The sequence below is a fragment of the Canis lupus genome, chromosome 2 (assembly GCF_011100685.1).
Source record: "Canis lupus familiaris isolate Mischka breed German Shepherd chromosome 2, alternate assembly UU_Cfam_GSD_1.0, whole genome shotgun sequence".
Taxonomy (NCBI): Eukaryota; Metazoa; Chordata; class Mammalia; order Carnivora; family Canidae; genus Canis; species Canis lupus.
Window position 1 is genome coordinate 32,428,216 of NC_049223.1, and position 21,068 is coordinate 32,449,283.

Below are 21,068 nucleotides of genomic sequence, written 5' to 3' on the forward strand. Positions count from 1 at the left end.
TAGTAGAGTTTGTTACTTCTGTGAAGGATCACTGGATGCCTAAGGACCAAAGATGATCACTTTTCACCTTTTATACTTTGTGCACGTTACCTATTCCACAAAATAAGTATCAGATGAGTAAACAAACCCTCACACGAATAACAATAACACGTGGTGCACAGACCCTGTGGCCGAGCTCTGGCCCCATCTCTGAGTTTTGTCTAACAACCTGGGACTTTGGATCTGCTCCTTAGCACCTGGGGCGTCCCCACGCTCGGCAGTTAAATGGACAAGGGACTCACGAAGAGCAAGCATTTCCAGGCTCATCTGGTCTCCTGTCCCTTATCAGCTGTTCTTGTTGTAAGGTGAATGCACAGAGGCCAAAGTTCTTTCTGGTTGGGGTTATTTATTTATTTTTTAATTGGCCCCACTGTCAGCCGTCAGCCTGCTCGCTGAGAAATCTGACCCAGGAAGGAGACGCTTTGCACAACAGCCTCCTTTGTTTCATTCCCAACATAAATAAGTTGCGGGATAGACACTGCGTTCAGTTTCTCCAGTCCCCTAAAAGGAAGACGATAGTCCAATCAGGGTATTACTCCCCGTTATGTCATCTGTCTATCAAAAGTTTGATCTGGCTTGATTTGTTGGCTGCTTCATGTCTATGTGCTCTAGTTGCATTCCAATTGACACCTTCTCAATAAATGTTTTCTTTTTCTTTTTTTTTTTTTTCATGATCTCACTGCCTTGGGTAGCTTCTCAAAGCATGTACACCCCAAAATGAAGTTCTGTGATTTTAAAAATGAATTCATATCCACAAATTGTTACCTAGGAAAGGAACCATTTAGAGGAAATTGCAGATGCATGGATTTGTGTGAGCTACTGCTCATCATTTTCCAATTAGTTCTTGTGTGTGTGTGTGTGTGTGTGTGTGTGTGTGTGTGTGTTCAGTCTTTGGTGCTTTAACTTTCTCTCTTCTCTGTGTTTGGTTTCCAGGGGTGAGCTTGTTTCTCTGCCTCCTCGCTGCTGTTGATGAGATACTGTGATTGTGGATGAGCGTCTGTTGGCCCCACTCGGAAGGCTTCTGTTGAAAACAGACCATCTCGTGTGTTTAATTTAGATCACTAAGTGTGAGGAGGGGACAGAAGTGGGAATGGCCTTGGTTTGCCCGCTCAGGGGTACGGAAAGTGAGTTTTGAGTGAGACATCAATGAGTCCTGAAAGGCGACTGGGAGAGGGAGCATCAAAGATTGCTCGGCTGAGCCCCTTTGGGAAAACTTGGCGAGGCTTGGGAAGCAGAGTTCCGGGGGTCATCCACAGTGGCATGTTTGCATCTAGGTCATGAAATACTTCTTTTCCCAAAAGGTATTTTCTGATGCAAGACATACTCAGGTGACTCAAGGGGCCGAAACTCTTCCAAAATGTTGTCATACGTAATGTAAATGTCTTGGATTTATTGTAAGAGGCATGAGATTTTCAACCTACTGCCCATGCATCGTAGAAGCTAATAACGGAAGGAGTTATCAATCATTTCACATTTCTTATGATCAGTCTCCATGCACACCCATTTTTTTCATTTTTTTCACACATGAGTTTCATAACTATATTTGTGTGGGTGATGATTTCGAATTTTCTACTAAGTTTGAAATTCAGTGATATCATTAAGAATTAATGAAGAAAAGGGTAAAACTTGAAAAGTCAAAAAAGTTTCCTTGTAAAAACAAAGGAATAACAATAGTAGTCCAAATATATTTGATATATTTACCTAAAGTTCTATCTTCAGAATTTTCTTGTATTCTTAGATATGTTTCCAACTACCCATCAGATGGCTTGATAAAACCAATGTAGCTAGTCCCCTGATAATATATGTTATGTTGCTTTTAATTTTTACTATTCCAATAATGGCCAAACATGATTTTGTATGTATATTTGCACATATCATTATTTCTTTAGAATAACTGTTGGAAAAGAAATTACTATTTCAATGCATATGAGTAATATTAAGAATTTTCATAACTTACCTTGAGAATAACTGCACACAGGATATTTTCTTGCAAGAATTATTGGTTACTTGTACCAATAAAAAAATAAATGAATAAAAGCAAAGAAGAGTGAAGAGTGAAGAGTAGGGGTTACATTCGGGTCTTGTCACTCTCTTTTGGCTGGGAAAAGATAGTTTTCTATGGAAATCTGGCTGACATGCTTCCCTGCCTCTCCAGACCATTAGGGTAAAGTAAGCATGATTTCACCTGTGCACAGCCTGGAAAGATGATGCAAAATCACTTTCACTCCAAATTTTTTTTGTCCAATCTTTTCCTATGCCAAGCTCTTTGAAAAAGTAAACATCCCCCTTGTACCTCTCAGAACAGAAATGAGCCAGAGAATTCTAGTATTTTAGAGATAAAAGAAATCAGAGTTTGTTTCAATTGCTTTATTTCATGGATAAAAGATATGAGATCTGTCTGGAGTTTGTTAGGGACTTGCTGGGCATTATCCTAGCTCATAGAATCACAATAGCAATATCAACACATTTGACTGAATTTAAAAGAAATTAGAATTGCAGGGCAAGAAAACCATGTAAGTTCAATGAAACAAAAATAAACATACGAAAACCAAAAGTGTAGCATCCTTAATTCATAAACTGTACCTGCAATAAGGAATATTACTCCAATATAAAAATGGCTACAATATAGAGGCAGTAAATTTGCAAAATAAGGAAAGGTATATGAAACAATTTATCTTTACTAGTAATCAAGTTACTGTTATTTTTAATATGCCATGTTGGCAATGTGTTTTCATGTCCCAAGTCTGTAAGACTGACTCAACATTAGAAAATCAATTAATGTAATCCATCACATCAATAGGGTAAAAAAATTATCATGATCACATCAATAGATGCAGAAAAAGCATTTGAGTAAATTTAACACCCATTCATGGTAACAATTCTTAGCAAACTACTAAAGGAGAAGGACTCCCTCCATTTGATAAAGAATATCTATAAAATCCTACCGTTAATATCATCTTGATGGTGAGAAACTTGGAGACTTCCCACTAAGATCAAGCACAAGGCCAGGAATTCCCATCTCCCCACTCTTTGTTAACATCATGCTGGAAGTGCAGGCTAATGTAGTAAGACAAAATGGGGGTGGTGGTGGTGAGGGCAGAGAATAAGGGGTATAGAATTAGAAAGGAAGAAATAAAACTGATTTTTTTGCAGAATGATGTGTTCATTATGTAGAAAATGTTTTTAAATTGACAAAAACTCTCAGAATTAATCAGCAGTTATAGCAAGATTACAGGATACAGGTTAATATGCAAAAGTAAGTCACTTTCTTTGCATATAATAACAATGAACTAGTGGAATTTGAAATTAAAAACATAATCACAACTGCATTAACACACACACAAAAATTTAAGTCTAACAAAATTTATATGGGAAAAACTATAAAACATTGATTAAATAAGTCAAAGAAGACAGGCAAATGGAAAGATATTCCATGTTCATTTATAGGAAGTCCTAATATCATCAGGATGTCCGTTCTTCCCAACTTGACCTGTAGATTCAATGCAATCCCAATAAAAACCCCAGTAAATAATTTCGCAGGTATTAACAAAGTGATTCTATAATTTATATGGAGGGGAAAAAGACCCAAAATACCCAACAAAATACTGAATGAGAAGAAGAAATTTAGAGGACTGATATTGCCCGACTTCAAGATCTGCTATAAAGCTACGGTCATCAGAACAGCATGCTATGTCCTTTTTGAGATACGCAACAACATGGATAAACCTGGGATAAGCCAGTCACGGAAGACAAACACTGCATGATCTCATGGATGTGTGGGATCTTATATAATCAAATTCACAAAATCAGAGTGTAGACAGAAAGATGGTGTCCAGAGGTTAGAGGAGGGAGAAATGCGGAGCTGATGTTCAATGGGTATAAAGTTTCAGTTATATAGGAAAGATCTGCTGTGCAACATAGAGCCTGTACACATGGTATTGTGCACTTAAAAACATGCTAACATGGCAGATCTCCTGTTAAGTGTTCCTATTACAAAAAAGGGTGAGTGTAAGAGGAAACATGGAGATGATGGATATGTTTATTACCTTGAGTGTGGTGATGGTTTCAAAGATATGCTTATGGTTAAACACATTGAATTGTATATACTAAGAGTGTACAGTTGTTTATATGTCAGTTATACCTCAATAAAAATTTTTTAGAAGATGATACGGTGTGAAGTCGGTGTAAGAATGGATACATAGATCAATGGAACAAAATAGAGAGTCCAGAAATGGACCACCTGATCTTGACAAAGGAGCAACGACAACACAATGAAGGATCATATCCTCAACGAATGGTGCTGAGCAAATGGATATCTACATGCGAGAAAAATTAATCCAGACATAGAACCTACATAATTTCACAAAAATTAACTCAAAATGGATCATATGTTTGAAGGTAAAGGACTCTAAAGACAGAACTATAAAGCTCTCAGATAATCTACCCAAGCTTGGGTTTGGCGATGACTTTTTAGATTCCATACTGAAAGCACAATCGTGAAAAAAAAAATTAGATGAGTCGGACTTAATTAAAAGTAAACATTTGTGCTTCACAAAAGACACTAAGTTAATGAGAAGACAAGCCATAGACAGAGAGGAAGTATTTTCAAAAGACATGTCTGATCAAGGGCTGATATCCAAAATATACAAATAACTCTTGACATTCAATAATTCTAATGCAAAAAATTAATTTAAAAATGGACAAAGAATCTGAGTAGACGCCGCCTCATTAATATATATATATATATATACATATATATATATATATGTATATATGGCAAAAAAGCATATGCAAAAATCTTCCACGTTGTATGTCACCACGGAAATACAAATTAAAACAAGACTGAGGTACCGCTACACACTTACTGGAATGGCTAAAATCCAAAACACTGACAACACCAAATGCTGGAGAGGATGTGAAGCCACAGAACTCTCACTCACTGCTGGTGGAATGCAGAATGGTGCAGCCACTTTGGCAGACAATTAGGCAATTTCTTACAAAACTAAATATGCTCTTACACTATCAAGAAATTGTGCTCCTCAGTGTTTACCCAAAGGACTCGAAAACGTGTGTTCACGCAAAAACCTGAACGCAAATGTTTACAGTAGTTTTGTTCATAGTTGCCAAAACTTGGAAGCATCCAAGATGTCCTCCAGCAGGTGAGGGATAAATAAACTGTGGTCCATCCAGACAATGGAATACTATTTGGCACCAAAATGTAATGAGCCATGAGAAGCCATGACAAGACATGAGGAACCTCAAAAGCGTATTGCTCAGTGAAGGACGCCAATCTGAAATGGCTGCGTACTGTGTGGTTTCAAATTCATGATATTCTTGCAAAGGCGAAACTGTGGAGACAGTGAAAGATCAGGGGTCGCAGAGCTTAGGGAGGATGGAGATGGATAGGGTATTCGAGTGCCATGAAACTATTCATTACCCGTTTGTCCAAATCACAAGACCGAGACCAACCCCTGATGTAAAGTGTGGACTCAGGGTGGTTGTGACTTGTCAATCCTGGTTCACTGATTGCAGAAAATGTGCCACCGGGTGGGGGGCACTGATCATGGGGGCAGTGGGGTCAGAGTGTATGGGAACTCTCCACCGAAATTTCTTGTGAACCTAAAACCGCTCTAAAAAATAAAGTTCATATTAAAAACAAACAAACAAGCAAAAACCATATTGTGCATGTGAAAAAAAAATACTACTGATGTAATTATGAGTTGGTAAATGCTTTCTGGAAGGTCATTTAGAATATGGAAGAAAAATTTAAGAAGCCATTTCTTGTAGACCAGTAATTTATTTTCAAGGATGTCATTCAAAGAATATAATCGTGGATATCATCTTTTTAATAAGGATAGTGTCCATTTTTAACACACTTTAAGGGATAATATATGTAATTGATGAGTCTTAAAACTCAAGTAGATGATTATGACTGTTGTTCGTCTGAGATTTCTAAACTCCAGCCTTTGCACAAAGGGAGTGCGTAGCTTGCGGTACGGAGCACCATGCCAGGGCTCATAGCTCCTTCTGTGTCTCCTTTGCAAGAACCCAAGAGGTCAGTGAGTATTTGCTGAGTCCCCTGCCTGTCAGCTGACCATACAGCTCACCTGTTGACCAGAAATATTTGCCTGGCTCCGTCTAACATTTCCTTCTGGCTTAGACACTTCACACTCCTTACTGTGTTTCGGCAAAATCAACGTGCATCTCATCTTCCTATCCTACGAAACTCTCTCTCAGACACTCTCCTGTTGCACGATGTCTTGCAACGATGCCAGAAAAGTGTTTGTCGTCCTCAGGGGCTCTTGGGAGGTTTCCACTTCTCCAGCTAAAAAAGCGTTCTTTGATGCTTACTTGTCGTCATCCTGATTATAGCGTCATCTTCGTTCCTGGGTATTCCCATCTGTCCTTCAGGGCATCACCGTTGTTCTGCATCTGCCGGGTGCAACTACTGTAGGTTCTCCTTGCTTTATGATAATTAATTAATTAATTAATTATTTATTTATTTATTTAATTTTGTGAGAGAGAAAGAGAGAGAGAGAGGCGGCCAGAGGGTGAGGGAGAGCCCAAGCCAACTCCACACGGAGCCCCACAGGGGGCTCGAAATCAAGAGCCGGATGCTTAAAAGACCGAGTCACCCAGACAGGCTGGAAATTAAGTTTTCACTCCTCTGGTTCAAGTTTGTCTGAGACAACACTTGATCCTTCTCTGGATATTTTTAGTTTTTTTTTTTTCTTTAGGTTTGTTTTGTTTTGTTTTGTTTTGTTTTGTTTTAAATAACATCTTTTTTGTTTATTTGTTTGTTTGTGTGTTTTCTGTTTTAGTTTTTCTTACTGGAGAAAGTCCAGAAGGCTTCTATTCTTCCTCGACTACTCTTCGTTCATTTTAAAAACTTGTGCTAAGGTGGATAGCGTTCCCTTTGTAGCTAGTCCCTGACATCAAATTTAAAATGCATTACTCTCAATTCAATCTTGCATAAGACTTTTTCAATTAAATTATTTGTAATAAAGAGAGATTGTATGTGTCACATTTATCTCAACTAGAACATGTATTTATATCTTTAAATGAGAATAATGGAACCAGAAAAACTGCTGCGTAAGACCCTAAAGAGAATCATATTTTAATTAAAGGAACAGACCCCAGAAAATTAAAAGAAACTTGTGCAAACAAGTTGCTGGCCATTGGTCCCCATCGTGGTCTCAGCACTGAACCCACTGAGATATTTGTCTCACATTCATATGGATCGAACTCTTGAACATGTATCTAGCTTAGACTTTGATCACCAGGCGAGCTGAGTGAAGTCCCTAGGACATCATACTTTACATTCTGGTGTGTTCCTGCAGGGACCTCGCCTGGGGCAAGAAGGCCAGTCCTCCCTCACTACCCCCGGCCTACTTCACTTGCTCACCGTGGCACCGAGTGGGGGCACACCCACGAGCGTGTCCTGTATGCGCACAACATACGGTGGCAACACTAGAGGTGCCGATACGATTCAGAAGCTCTGTAGGGCGAGGGCCAGCTCTGGACAATTTGGAAACATTTCCATAGCACAGATGAGGACACAGGCAGCTCGGTTGAGACGTTTGGAAAAAGTAGTGACCTTAGGGTCCACACGCTCCTTTGGGAGCGCATACCCGCTCTCTTGCGGCTTCAGCAATGTGCTGTGGTGGCTGCGGTGACCCTGCTCTTCCTCCCTGACCTGATCGAGGGCACCGGGGCCCTGGAACTGATGGCCCACTAGGTGGCCTGGAGACTTCTGATTATCAATCCCCTCCTCGTAAGTTTAAAAGATGGGAAAACCCCCTAAGGGCTCCCGTTTGCACTCCTTCTTGGCAGAGATCAGAGACCAAGAGTTCCTTTCCTGTGTTAGTCTTGTGTGTGTAAAGAGGATTTGTACAAGAGAGTCCCTGGTGGAAACAGTATTGGAAAATTGTTCTAAAGGATTAAAGCGCCTGACCCCAGGAGGGATCTTCATGCAGGCTGCGCTGATGTCACCAGCCGGGGGCCACTCAAAGTGCTACTCGGCACCCAGGATGAAAAGTAAAGAAAGTAAAACCCGAAAGGGTCATAAAATCGGGCTTCGTTTCTATACTTCGATATAAATGAAAAATGAGCCAGACTTAAGATATTAGAATATATGCACGACGTATCCCTTGAAATTAGAGACAAACTACGTAGAGTGTTTTTATGGGCTCCGTGGACACGTTGGGCCAGGTCGATGGGACTTCTTAGGACAGAGAAAACCCAAGGCAAGAGAGGGTAAAATACAGCTACGTCAGACCAGTAACACTGAAATCTGAAAACGCTTTCCTTTAGGGCTGTGGCAATGGGATTTCTTTTTCCTGCTACATCAGAAAGTAGTTCAGGGTCGCATCTTATTCTCCAGACAGGAAATTTGGCCTGACTGTCATAATAATCTCTCTGGATCAGTGAACCATTAGCATCTTAATCCAACAAAGCTCTGCTTTTCTTTCCAGGCCAAAGTTGGTAAAGACTGGCTGGGTCCTAAGCTGGGATGCGCCGGCAGCCCGCTAATGCACTGACAATGTTCCAGAGATTACAAATAAATCTAAAGATTACAGCCAGAGTGCTGGCCAAGATGGACCATGTGCCCTCGCCACCCGGGAGAGGCAGCGGGCGTGCGAGCAGCTGCCGCCTTTGTAATGCCCGCTCTGTCCCGTGTAGGGCCAATCAGTGGGCCATGTACGCTACTTTTAGGATGGAAAAGGTAGACTAGAGAAGGATTTATATGAATAATCTAAGCAAAAGGTCCTTTCTGCGCTCGCTGAACATTTGTACAGACTTCCAATCCACTTTCGTGCTGGTTAACTCACACTTCAAACATTTTTTTTTTAAAAATTACTTGTCGCCAGTAACCCTTGGCACCATCTGAAGAGATGAACCATCCTATCGATAAGGACCCCACCAACCAGTGTGTATCTTAAGATGCTTTGCCACATACTACTAATGGGGTCCTGTGGATTAAAAAAACAGCAGGAGTCTGTGGGTTTAACAACCTAAGAGGGCGTTTCGTTTGTTTTTGGTTTTGTTTTTACTGCAGGCTTCCACAGCCTACAATATTCTGACGTTCATCGTGAATCTGCAAAAGCACTGCAGCGCGCACGCGTGTGCTGTAAGCTTTCTAATTACTACCTTTCTCTATTTCACAAGGCGAGGTCTTCAAAGTGGGTTTATTTGGGGTGTCAGTTATCCAGCAGAACATTAACTGTTACATTTTGTCACCAAATATTTTATTTTACAACATGGTTCGAAGGCACGGAATTACTCCTGAGTTTGTTTGTTTTCGTTTTTTTTGTTTCGTTTTTTGTTTTGTTTTTGTTTTTGTATTTTTTACAAAGCACACAGTTGGCAGCCGGGGGAGATAATTCATCTTCTGCACCTTCTCTGTGGTTTCACTCACATCTGGATGAAGCCTATACCTGCGTCCTACTGACTTGTCTAACTGGCCCGTCAAAATCGTTTAACATTTATACCTAATAAAGAACATCATACAGATTTCTCCCAATATGTCAGCATATATATTTAAAATTTCTAGGGCACATCCAGCCAGGGACTGCATTCTATTGAATCTTTTGCCATTTAGCAATAGTTTACATCAATAAACAGCCACAAGGGATCTGGAGTACTTTTTTTTTTTCTCCCCGATGTGCCTATAGTAGGGTTTATTAGGAGAATGTTGCAGTACCATTTTTTATTCTAGAAAAGTCTTTTTCTTTGCTCTCTTCCATAAACTACAGGAATGGCATCATTATTTTTATCAGCTATTTTTATTGCCCTTTTGTTGTTTGTGTTTATCTTTTTAATCTTCCCATGTGTCATATACTAGGGTGTTGATGGTAACATTGCCAGGAAAGCAATTTCTTTACACTTGGGTCCGTATCTGCTATGCCTTCTCCAACTGGAAGAAAAAGGGAAGGTTCAGTGAGAACTTACACTGTGCCCTGTTGCAGGAGCCCTCCAAGGACCCAAGCACTGCCCACCGAAGAGCGCGGTCTACTCCAAGGGTCAAAATACTGCCACTCTCTCTTAATGCACTGCTTGTGAATCCTGATTAGGATAGTTTGTTTCTTTCCTGTTCCCCCAACCACCCCATATACGTAAAGTCGTAAAGTTGAGGGACCATGACAGGGGAAGTGGAAGGGAAATCACAGAGTTGGGTCTGAGAAAGCTCCCGTTTCTACGGCGTTAGCCGAACTCTTATTTCCATTCTACTTGGCCAGCTGCTTGATCTCCCTTGTCTTTATGCGTGCCCTCCAACGTTAATTAGTCTGCACTTTGTAACTGGCTCCTGTGGCCTAGAATCCCTGGAGTTAATCATGTCAGGAGGGAACTGGTATTAGCTCAGAGGCTCTATATTACAGCACTAATTGTACAATTAGTCTAAGGTTAGGGGGTACAGCGGTGCCCATGCAATCTTTTGCAGGAGAGGGAACATAAATCTGAGCTGGGCCAAGACTTCTTTTCAGCAACTGCACAGAGAGGGCATTTGATCCTGTAAAATGTAATGAAAATCCTACTTGGATTGCGTTTCTGTCTACAAATTCTGAATGTAGTGAGCAAGGTACTGGTAAAGGAAAGTACTTGCTAAGCATCCAGGTATGGGGGTTAAAACCTAAAATCCAAAGAAAGAATATAGGGGTGGGGATAGCATTATTACCTACAGTCTTGAATTATTTATTACATGACAACATTGTATATTAGCTAAGACAGGTGTTTCCCATGTTTCTCCAAAAATTATAAAATATATGCATAAGTATTTCTGTATTTTCAGTCTTTTTAACTTTAGCTCTCTATAGAATAGTGATTTCTCATCGGCTTTAATTCACAATTTTCTGATGATTAATGATGCTGAATACTCTTTACCTTCTTATTACCCATTTACATGTCTATTTTTGTGATGTATGTGTTCAGGTTTTAACCCCAATTTTTATAGATTGGTTTTATTTTTATGTCTGATTAGTAGCATTTCCTTACATATTATAGATGAAAGCCGTTTAACAGATGTATTATATACATATACATATATGTAAAATCTGTGATTTGCAATTCCATTTCTTAGAGTTTCTTTCGATGAGCAGAAATGTTTATTTATGATAAAGTTAAACTTATATTTCCTGCTTGTACATGTTCTGTTCTTTTGTTGTCTATCTGTTACTTTAAAAGTGTGTTCCAAACTGAAAGTTTTGAAGATATCTTCCAGTCTTTTCATCTAGAATATTTACAGTTTGAAATGTTTACATTTTGGTGTAGATTACTTGTTTCTCCAAGTGGTAGAAGTCAAAGTTAATTTTTTTCAGGTAAATATCCCGTTATTTCAGCAGCTATTTTTTGTAAGGATTTACCATTAGCTACTGAATCATTTTGGAGACCTTGTTATTTAAATGACCAAATTAGCATTCATACGTTGTTGGACTGAACGTTCATTTCATTGGACTAATTTTCCCTCTCTATAGTGTATGTCCTTTCATTCTATTATTTTTATTTAAGCTTATCTTGACTGTTCTAGATGCTCTGAATTTTGTATAAATTTTAGAATTATATTGTCAATATCTGTAAAATAAAGCATACTGAAATTTTGATTTAGATTGCACAGAATATACAGATGAATTAGTGGAAATGACATCTTAACAATTGCTGAATCTTCCAATTCATTAACATGGTCCAATTCCCCAATCTTTAAAGTCTTTGTATTTTCCCTTTTAACAATATTTTGTAGTTTGTTTGTTTTGGGGTTTTTCGGTGGTAGGGGGGAATAACATGCCTTAGCTTTTATTAAAGAGTTTTCCTAAAGTATTTGGTGTTCTTGCTACTAAAGTAAATGCTATTTTTATTGGCATTTCCCCATTGTTCATAGCAAATATAAATACAATTGCTCTTTGTATAGTGACTTTGTGTCCTGGAACTTTACTAAATCCAACTATTACATCTAGTAATTTGTAAGTTTTGGAATTTTCTTGTGTATATGGTTAGGAAATGTGCAAATACAGTTACTTCTTCCTTATAAATGATCTTTATAAATGTCATTCCTTATTCTTGACATATTGCATTGGCTAGAAACTTCCAATACTGAACTGAAGTAATGAGAACAGGCATCCATGTCCTATACCATAACTTAGGAGAAATGTACCTCTGCTTGATGTTAGCTGTAGATTACTCCTAGATGTAATTTATCAGGATGAGTCAATAATCTTCTATTTCTAGTCTGTTGAGAGATTTTATCATGAATGAGTTTTGATTTTCTCAAATGCCATTTATGTAGCTGTTGAGGAAATCATGTAGATCTTCCTAAAGAGTCTATTAATATGTAGATTACATTCAGTGATTTTTCAAATGTTCAGTCAAAATTGCATCCCTCAGATAAGCTAGCTCATAATATTTTATATATTGCAGGATGTGGTGACCTAAATCTTAAGGATTTTTTGTGTCTATATTCATGAAAATATTAGCTTGTAGTTTCTTGTAATGTATATATGTATGATTTTCATATCAGGTAACACTGTCCTCATTAAATGGATTTAATAATGTTCCAAAATATACTTCTGACAAACACCGTGTAAAATGGTATATTTTTAATCTATTTTGTAAAATCTATTAGTAAAGCCACTGAACTCAGACCTGAACGTTCTTTGTACAAAAGTTTTTAATGATAAATTTGATGTATTTAATAGGTATAGAACACTTCAAATTACTTTTCTGAGTTATCTTTTCCAGTATGCTCTTTTGTCCAAACAGACAGTCTCCACCAACTAATTGCTTAGACTGTATCTGCTGCAATTTTCAAGAGTTGGAACATAAATCTACTCTATTGCTCTGTGTCTTCCATTTGTCTCATTGGATCATTATTTATATTTACCTGCTTGTATTGGAACTAGTTAGGGTTTTTAGGATCTAATCTTGCCTCAATAAATGGCTTAACTGCTACACTTCTTTACAATTTAATGGTAGCTCTTGAGTTTACAGCACAAAACCAGCTGATCTCAGATGACCTTCGTGTATACTGTAGGAAGATTCCAACATTTTACAACAGATCTGCTACTCCTGTTTTTCTGCTATGGCTGCCATACATTTTAAATCTGGATATGTTATAAACTCAACAATGCATCACTGTCATATTTTCATTAAAGGGTCAATGATCATTTTTAAAAAGGAAAAAGGAAAAATGTCTTTTATATATCTGCCCATATTTACCATTTCTGATGTTCTTCATTTCTTTCTGTTCATACAAGTTTCCATCTGGTATAATTTTCCTTCACATTAACAACTTATTTTAGCATTTCTTATAGTGCAAAGTTGCTAGCAGTGTTTTCTCTCAGCTTCTGTTTTTCTAACAAAGTTTTAATTTCTATTCACTTTTATATCAGCTTATCAGGGTATAAGAGACCTATAATAAAATTTGTCCATTTTAAGTTTATAATTTGATGAGCTTTGCAGCATATCCAACTGTATGCCCCACCCCTCAGCACAATCATAGTAAAGAACATTTTGGTCACCGTTAAATTTCCATCCTGCTTCTTTGCAGTTATTCCTTCCCATCCTACTTGGCCCTGATCAACCATATATCTGCTCTTTTTATCACCATAACTTCCTACAGTACAAAATTTCATGTACATGAAGTTATACAATATACAATATTTTACATCTGACCCTTTCATTCAGCATAATACTTGTGAAATTCTTCCTGGTTGTTTTATGTATTGGTAGTTTGTTTCTTTTTTCCTAAATAGTATTCTTCCTATAAATATAACTACAATTTATTCATTCAATTACCAGTTTGATAGATATAGAATTTCTTTACAAATTTTGACTATTAGGAATAAAGTTGTCATGAACACTCATACAAGTCTTTTGTCAATAATGTTTTGACCTGTATTGTTTCATTAAGTAATAAATTAATCATGGTAAATGTATGTTCATTTTTGAAAGAATCTTTCTAATTATATTCCAAAGTGACCGTGCTACTTTGCATTCCATGTCACAATTTATGAGATTCCCAGTTATTTTACATACTCTCCAAGATTCTATATTGTCTCCTCACTGGTAACAAAAACTGTGGTGTCTTTATTCATAGATTTTCATATTATGTCTATAAATTAATTAATCCAACTTTAGTCTTGTGCTTAAAATTTTTTTTGACTATTTCTAGGTTCTTTGCATTATCACACAAATTTTAGAAACAGCGTATTATTTTCTAAATAAAAATGTACTGGAATTTTTTTAAGTAAGTTCCACACCCAATGTGAGGCTTGAACTCACTACCCTGAGATCCAGCATCACATGCTGTATGGATTGAGCCAGCCAGGCACCCCGATCCTACTGGAATTTTAATTGGAACTATTTAAATATTTTAATTTTGTGGAGAATTACATATTAACATTCTTGAGTCTTCTAATCCATAAATATAGCATATTTCTAAATATATTTGGATTTCTTGAATTTCTGTCCACAGTGTTTGGTGTTTCTCGGTATACATACATTCCACTAATTTTGATAGAATCACCCCTAAGTATTTCTTGTGTAGATGTTTTAGTAAATGTTTCTGCTTGGTGAATTTCAATTTCCATTTTTTTCTGAACAAATATATCAGGATACAATTTATATCTGATACTAATGGTAAACTATAATATTGCCAGGCTTGATGGTGCTGGACAGTTGTTTTAGTTGTAGTCATCATTGTAGTTGTAGTAGTAAAATCTTGGGAATTTTCAATTGAGAAGATCACATCATCTCTGAATTAAATTGGGTTTATTCTTTTTAAAATTTTTTCCCTGTCTTATTGTACTCCCTAAAGCATCTAGCCCAGTGCTGAATAGAATTGGTGAGAGCAGATATCTTTGTCTTGTTCCTTATCACAGGGGAAATCATTCAGTCCTTCACCATGGAGTATGATATAGCTGTAGATTTTTGAGACTGACATGCTTTCCTTATATTTATAGTTTCCTAGGAAGATTTTTAATAAATGTATACTGAGTTTTGTTAATTTTTTTCTGTACATTTTTAGTATAGTTAGGTAACTTTTCTTTTTTAGTCTACTAATAAGGTGAACTAAATGGATTTATTTTTAAAAGTTGAAACAACATTGAATTCATGAGATAACCTCCACTTGTTCATCATGTATTTGTGTACTGCTGGGTTCTATATGCTAGTGTTTACTTGAGTCTAGGATAAATGGTGGTCCATCCAGATAATGGAATATTACTCAGCATTAAAAAGAAATGAGAGGGTTGCCTGGGTGGCTCAGCAGTTGAGTGCCTGCCTTCGGCTCAGGTCGTGATCGCAGGATCTGGGATCGAGTCCCACATTGGGCTCCCGGTGAGGAGTCTGCTTCTCCCTCTGCCTGTGTGTGTGTCTCTGCCTCTCTTTCTCTCAGACTGTATCTTTCATGAATAAATAAATACATTTTTTAAAAAATAAAAAATAGAGGATCCCTGGGTGGCACAGTGGTTTGGCGCCTGCCTTTGGCCCAGGGCGCGATCCTGGAGACCCGGGATCGAATCCCACGTCGGGCTCCCAGTGCATGGAGCCTGCTTCTCCCTCTGCCTATGTCTCTGCCTCTCTCTCTCTCTCTCTCTCTCTCTCTCTCTCTGTGACTATCATAAATAAATAAAAATTTAAAAAAATGAAAAATAAAAAATAAAAAGAAATGACATACAAAACTGTGAGAAGACATGGAGGAAACTTAAATGCATATTACTAAATGAAAGAAGCCACATAGAAAAGCCTACATACTGTTTCATTCCAACTATGTGACATTCTAGGAAAGGCAAAACTATGGAGACAGTAAAAGGTCAGTGGTTGTCAGAGGCTGGGGAAAGGGAGATAGACAGTTGGAGCACAGGGGCGTTTTAGGGCAGTAAAACTACTGGGTAGATACCATGATGATATATACATGATATGATATATGCACATCTGCTCAAACCCCTAGAATGCACAGCACCCAGAGTCACCCTGCTGTAGACTATGGAGTCAGGGTGATGACGTATCAGGATAGGCTTATCAGGATAGGCTTATTTGGTAGCAAATGTACCATCTGGTGGGGATGTCGATAAATGGGGGAGGTTGCGCATGTGGGGTAAGACAAGAGGCATATGGGAAATCTCTGCACCCTCCTCTCAATTTTGCTGAAAACCTAAAACTGCTCTTAAAAAAATAAATCCTACTGAAATTACTAAGTCCATATTTGTGAAGGTCAATTCTCTATAATTTCATTTCCTTATAATGTCTTTATGGTTTAATGTCAGGCAAATGCTAGTTTTATAACATGAAGGATTTGTACAAGAATTTTTATAATTTTTTCTTGTATATTTGATAAATTTCACCACTGGAACTATACACCAAGATTTCCTCTTTGGAAAAAATTGTAACTTTAATTTAATAAATTTAATATAGAGTTTAATTTAATAAAGAAGTTTTATATATAATGTAATATATTTATTATAATATATATAATAAATAAAGTTTAATATAGAGTTTAATTTAATAAAGAGTTTAATTTCCTTAATAGATTCAGGGTCATTCAAGCTCATCTGACAGGAGCTTTGGTCATTTCTGTCTGTGAAGGGACTTGTATTTCATCTGTTGATACAGAACCGTCTTCCCCTTATCTCGCCTGCATTGGCCATGACTCATGTGCCTACTGTCACCTCTGAATGATAGTCATTCGTTTACACTTCCTTTCTTATTTTGTTGATCACTATAGATTCAGATTTACCAGTTTCACTGCTCATTTTAAAGAACCAACTTTTGGATTCTGAAATTTTGCTAATGCTTTTATTTCTACTGGATTTATTATTTCCATATCCATACTTGCCTTACCTTCATTTTGCTCTTCTCAGCAGTTTATCAAGGAATGTGCTTTTCTCACTGACCTCAAAGCTTTCTCCTTTCCTAATATCAGCCTTTAATTGCTACGAATTTCCCTCTAAACTCTATGTTAGCAGAGTATCACAGATTGCGGTGTACCATGTTCTCTTGCCCGTGGTGACACATAGGCTCCATTTGGTCGTCCCTCCATGGGCTGCTGCCTGACAGTGGGCCACACTGCTGTGTGTTATCTTTATGAGGGCATTTGTTGTGTGTCTTTTTGATGTGCAGGTCTGCCATGAGATGTTGACTTTTTTCCACTCTGGAGAAAACGTTAGCTGAGACACCAACAAACGCTATGTCAACTTGACCTTTAGTATCTCCATTCTGCTGTTTGCCTCAGAGCAGCCCTTTCCCTGATATGCTTTGCCCTCCCTCACTCTGGGCAGGAGCTCTCGGAACCGCTCTGCACAGCTCCTCACTCCCTGGGATAAGGGAAGCCCCACACATTCAAGCATCCAACCTGATGTCATCAAATGGATGGCCGTCTTGGAATGTCTTCGTCCAAAGCCTGACAACAATGACCTCATCCGTTCTGTCCAGTTTCATGGTTGTCGGGCGGGGGAGGCCTGGGCCCTGTGCCGGCTACTCCATTACAGCTGGAAGCAAAGTCAAGATCTCCCCAGCATAGTTTCAAAGGAGAGGGATACTTCATAACGGAGATGCTATTTTCTCCCACAAAGTGTGATGTTTCTGTACGATGGGGGGAAAAATACCCCCAGACACAAACGCCACCAGCACATCTGTCCCTTGCAGCCTACCTTTCACGGTTCATGTAGAGAAGAGTCCCAGGAACATCTGCCGCTGTGTGAGTCCTGCCAGAGCACTGACAGCTCCAGAAACCATGCCAGCACCCATCACGGAAAGCCTGCAAACATTTAAAATTACACATTTGGGGGCTAGCTCCAGCCAGGACCACTGGCGGTATATATTGCCCTGTTTCCAAAATGATAGTAATAACCGCAGAATGACAGCATTCAGAAGACAAGTGATGAAATGACACGTCGCCGGGTGATGTAAGGTGTGTCCATTTGACAAGGAATGCTGCTGGACGTGTCTGATTCTGTCAGTACACAGCTCAGGGACAGTACCCTCTAGGAGTTTGCAAAACCTCGGCGTAGGAGGTTTAAAAAAAACTGGGTCATAAATACCTGGTCATACGTATAGTTACATGACATACTAACAAATGTTACAGTGAACAGCACAGTTACTCAAACATATAAATTTTGTCTTCATGCAGATAAGGATAAAGAAAAATTAAGACTCAGTAAGAATTGGAATGGAATTAAAGTAAATCCTTATTCTTTACACATGCCAGGCCTAACCTTATGAACGAACCAAAGAACAAAGGGTCATATAGGAATTCCCATATAGACACATTTTTTCCAGTTCTCTGTCTGGAATATGATACACTTCGATGGCATCTTTATCCAAACAAATTCTAAACAGTATTTCTCACTACGTTATATATTAAAAACAGCACGCATTTGTTTTTGAGCAACAGGCTTTAAAGAAATAGGCATGGAAATCTCAAAGTGATCCACAGCATTTATTCTAAAATTCTGTCCATGGCACAGAGTCTGTGTCGCTCATGGTATTATGGTAGCATTTACTTGCCCTGTGACCTTGCTCACATATTTGCTCACTGGTTGGCCGTCAGTCGGGACAGTGGACGGGACTAACCCATGGGTTGTTCACTGGGGACCATGGAAGCCTGGTGACCCCAACCCATGAGCATCAGAGAAGCTCAAGTCCCCCTGTGGAAGTACTGTCCTAGACTATGTTTGTGCCAGATGTGTCATTCGTTGTCCCTTGGCCAATGAGGGTTGACCAAGCCCAGACTCAGTATGGGTCATGTCAGTCTACACCCTGGACCCAGTGATCCACATCCCTCCCTATAGTGTACACTTCAATGGCATTTACTCACTGACTTACTTGCCTGGGCCAGAGGCCCCCATGTCCCGTCCTAACATGGCATCTGGCTCACAGTCCAGGGTTTCATCATCCACACGGTGTCCACATGCAGGTTCTTGGATGTATCCCCTTCTGATTTAGAAACCCAGGATTTGAAAGATTAGCTACCTGTCTTCCATACAGTGCATGATATTCCTAGAAACAGGGAGACATGGGGGCCAGGTTGTTGCCACAGACACCCTCACTGGGGTACAAGGATGGGGACTGTAGTTCCTGGTCCACAATAACTCTGAAATCCTGCCAGGCATAGCTAGCGGGGCCTGCTCTGAGGGCCTTCACGTCCATCCTGCCTCTGGAAGCCCCAGCTCCCTGTCCCCTCCTGCTGGTCTACCACTCTCTCTGGCCCTTGGCTTCACCCTCCAGGCTGTTGTATCTGCCCTGGAAGACGGCCTTCCTTTTCCACAGGAAAAGAGTGGGGTTTGCAGATTAACACCTTTGTCACCTGGCTTCCTGCTTATAGAAAGCGGGGTCCAGACGCTCTCTCTTCCAAGCTGGTATCACAGTTTCATGCACAACTCTCCTAAAAGCTGGTGAGCTTTTTCTGTTTTACAACTTAGCCCTCTCCAGTGGGCCAAAGCCACGTCCTCAGTGACCTGTCAGACCTGCTTCCTCCAGTTGTTCTTGTAGCCATCCTGCTAGTGAGCTTCTGCAGACCGTGCTCTGCAGTCCTGCTCATCCCCCTCATCATCTCAGAAGCCTTCATGAGGACTCCCACAGCTCCCCCTGTGATCTGAGCCCTACCTTCAGGCTTCCCTTCACCAGCTGTGGAGACTGGGGAATGAGAAGTTGTTTTATTTTCTAAGCCAGTGAGTCCTGCTTACTCTACATTCCCCCAAAGTCCTTCGTGAAAACTGAAAATGTGCTCCTTCATTTCTTCAGGCCCCTCAGCCTCCCTGTATCTTCTCATGGATGCCTGCAGGAAGCCAATGTATGGTGCCACCATTCTGCCTGGGTGTCACCTTGACAAAGTCCACAAGCACATCAATGCGTTGTCTATCATCCAGGTTTCCGGAGCAGTCACCGTCCCAATTGTTGTCACCTACACATAACACAGGCCACCATTTCCCCGGCTTCATATAGGGCATTTCTAACCAGCCTCCATGAATCATTTGCCCTTTGTTCTCCCAGCCTCTGTCCCTAGCCTCCATGCACTGCCTTGTCCTGGAGCCAAGGTCACATGTTTCAGATTTTTTTTCGCTGTTTTTTTTTTTTTTTTTCCATCATCTTACCTTCCAGGTACCTATTTTCTCTCTGAGTTTGCTTTTTCTACATAACAAACCACCTCAAAACATACTGGTTTAGAACAACTATGAATTCAATTTGGGTTGAGCTCAGCTGGACACTATTTCTCTGATGGCAATCCTTCATGTGTCTGTGGGCAACGTGGAAGTTAGCCAGGCCTGGTTGGTGGAGTGAAACCTCGACTGGCATGGCTGCCTCTGCTCCATGCGGTGTCTCATTCACCAGCAGAATACCCTTTCCCACAGTGTGGAAGAGCTCTGAGAAGGCACTGCGTGTCTCTTGAAGGCTGGGACTGGAACTCAAGACAACACTGCCACTACATTCAATAGGTCAAGACAAGTCAAAGACCAGCCCAGTTCATTGGTAGAGAAAAGACCCCTCTTGTGACGGCAGAAGTTGCAAAGTGTCCACTCTCATAACCTACAGATTGAATCCAGGAAACGATTTTGGTGGGGTCTATATGAGTAAGAAAAGAAGATATGACAGTAATGAGAAAACTGCTCTGTAGGTATGTGTTTTAATCCCTCCTAGAAACACCTTTGGACAGCCACCATCATAATTTTTCTGCATCTTTTTTAAGACTTAGCTTTTCTCTGTTCTTTCTTCCTACATCTCTTCTCCTACCTATAACACAGGTGGTAAAAAAAATCTTAAAGAATTGACATGGCCAAGGTGTAGGGGAGAATGGAAATTGTAAGCAACCTGTTTCTTTCACCTTAGGCCATAGGAAAATCTCAACTCTGGCTTCTATAGAATATGATCATGGCTTAGAGCACAGATGCATTTATTTAAAAAATGGCATCTGTCCAAACAATGTAATACTTTGAAATGTCATAAAACTCATGGCAACATTTATTCTTCAGTTGAAAAATCAAAACAAATCCCTGGCTTGAACAAATTTCTGTATGATGCATGTGTTTTTTCCCAAAGTCAAC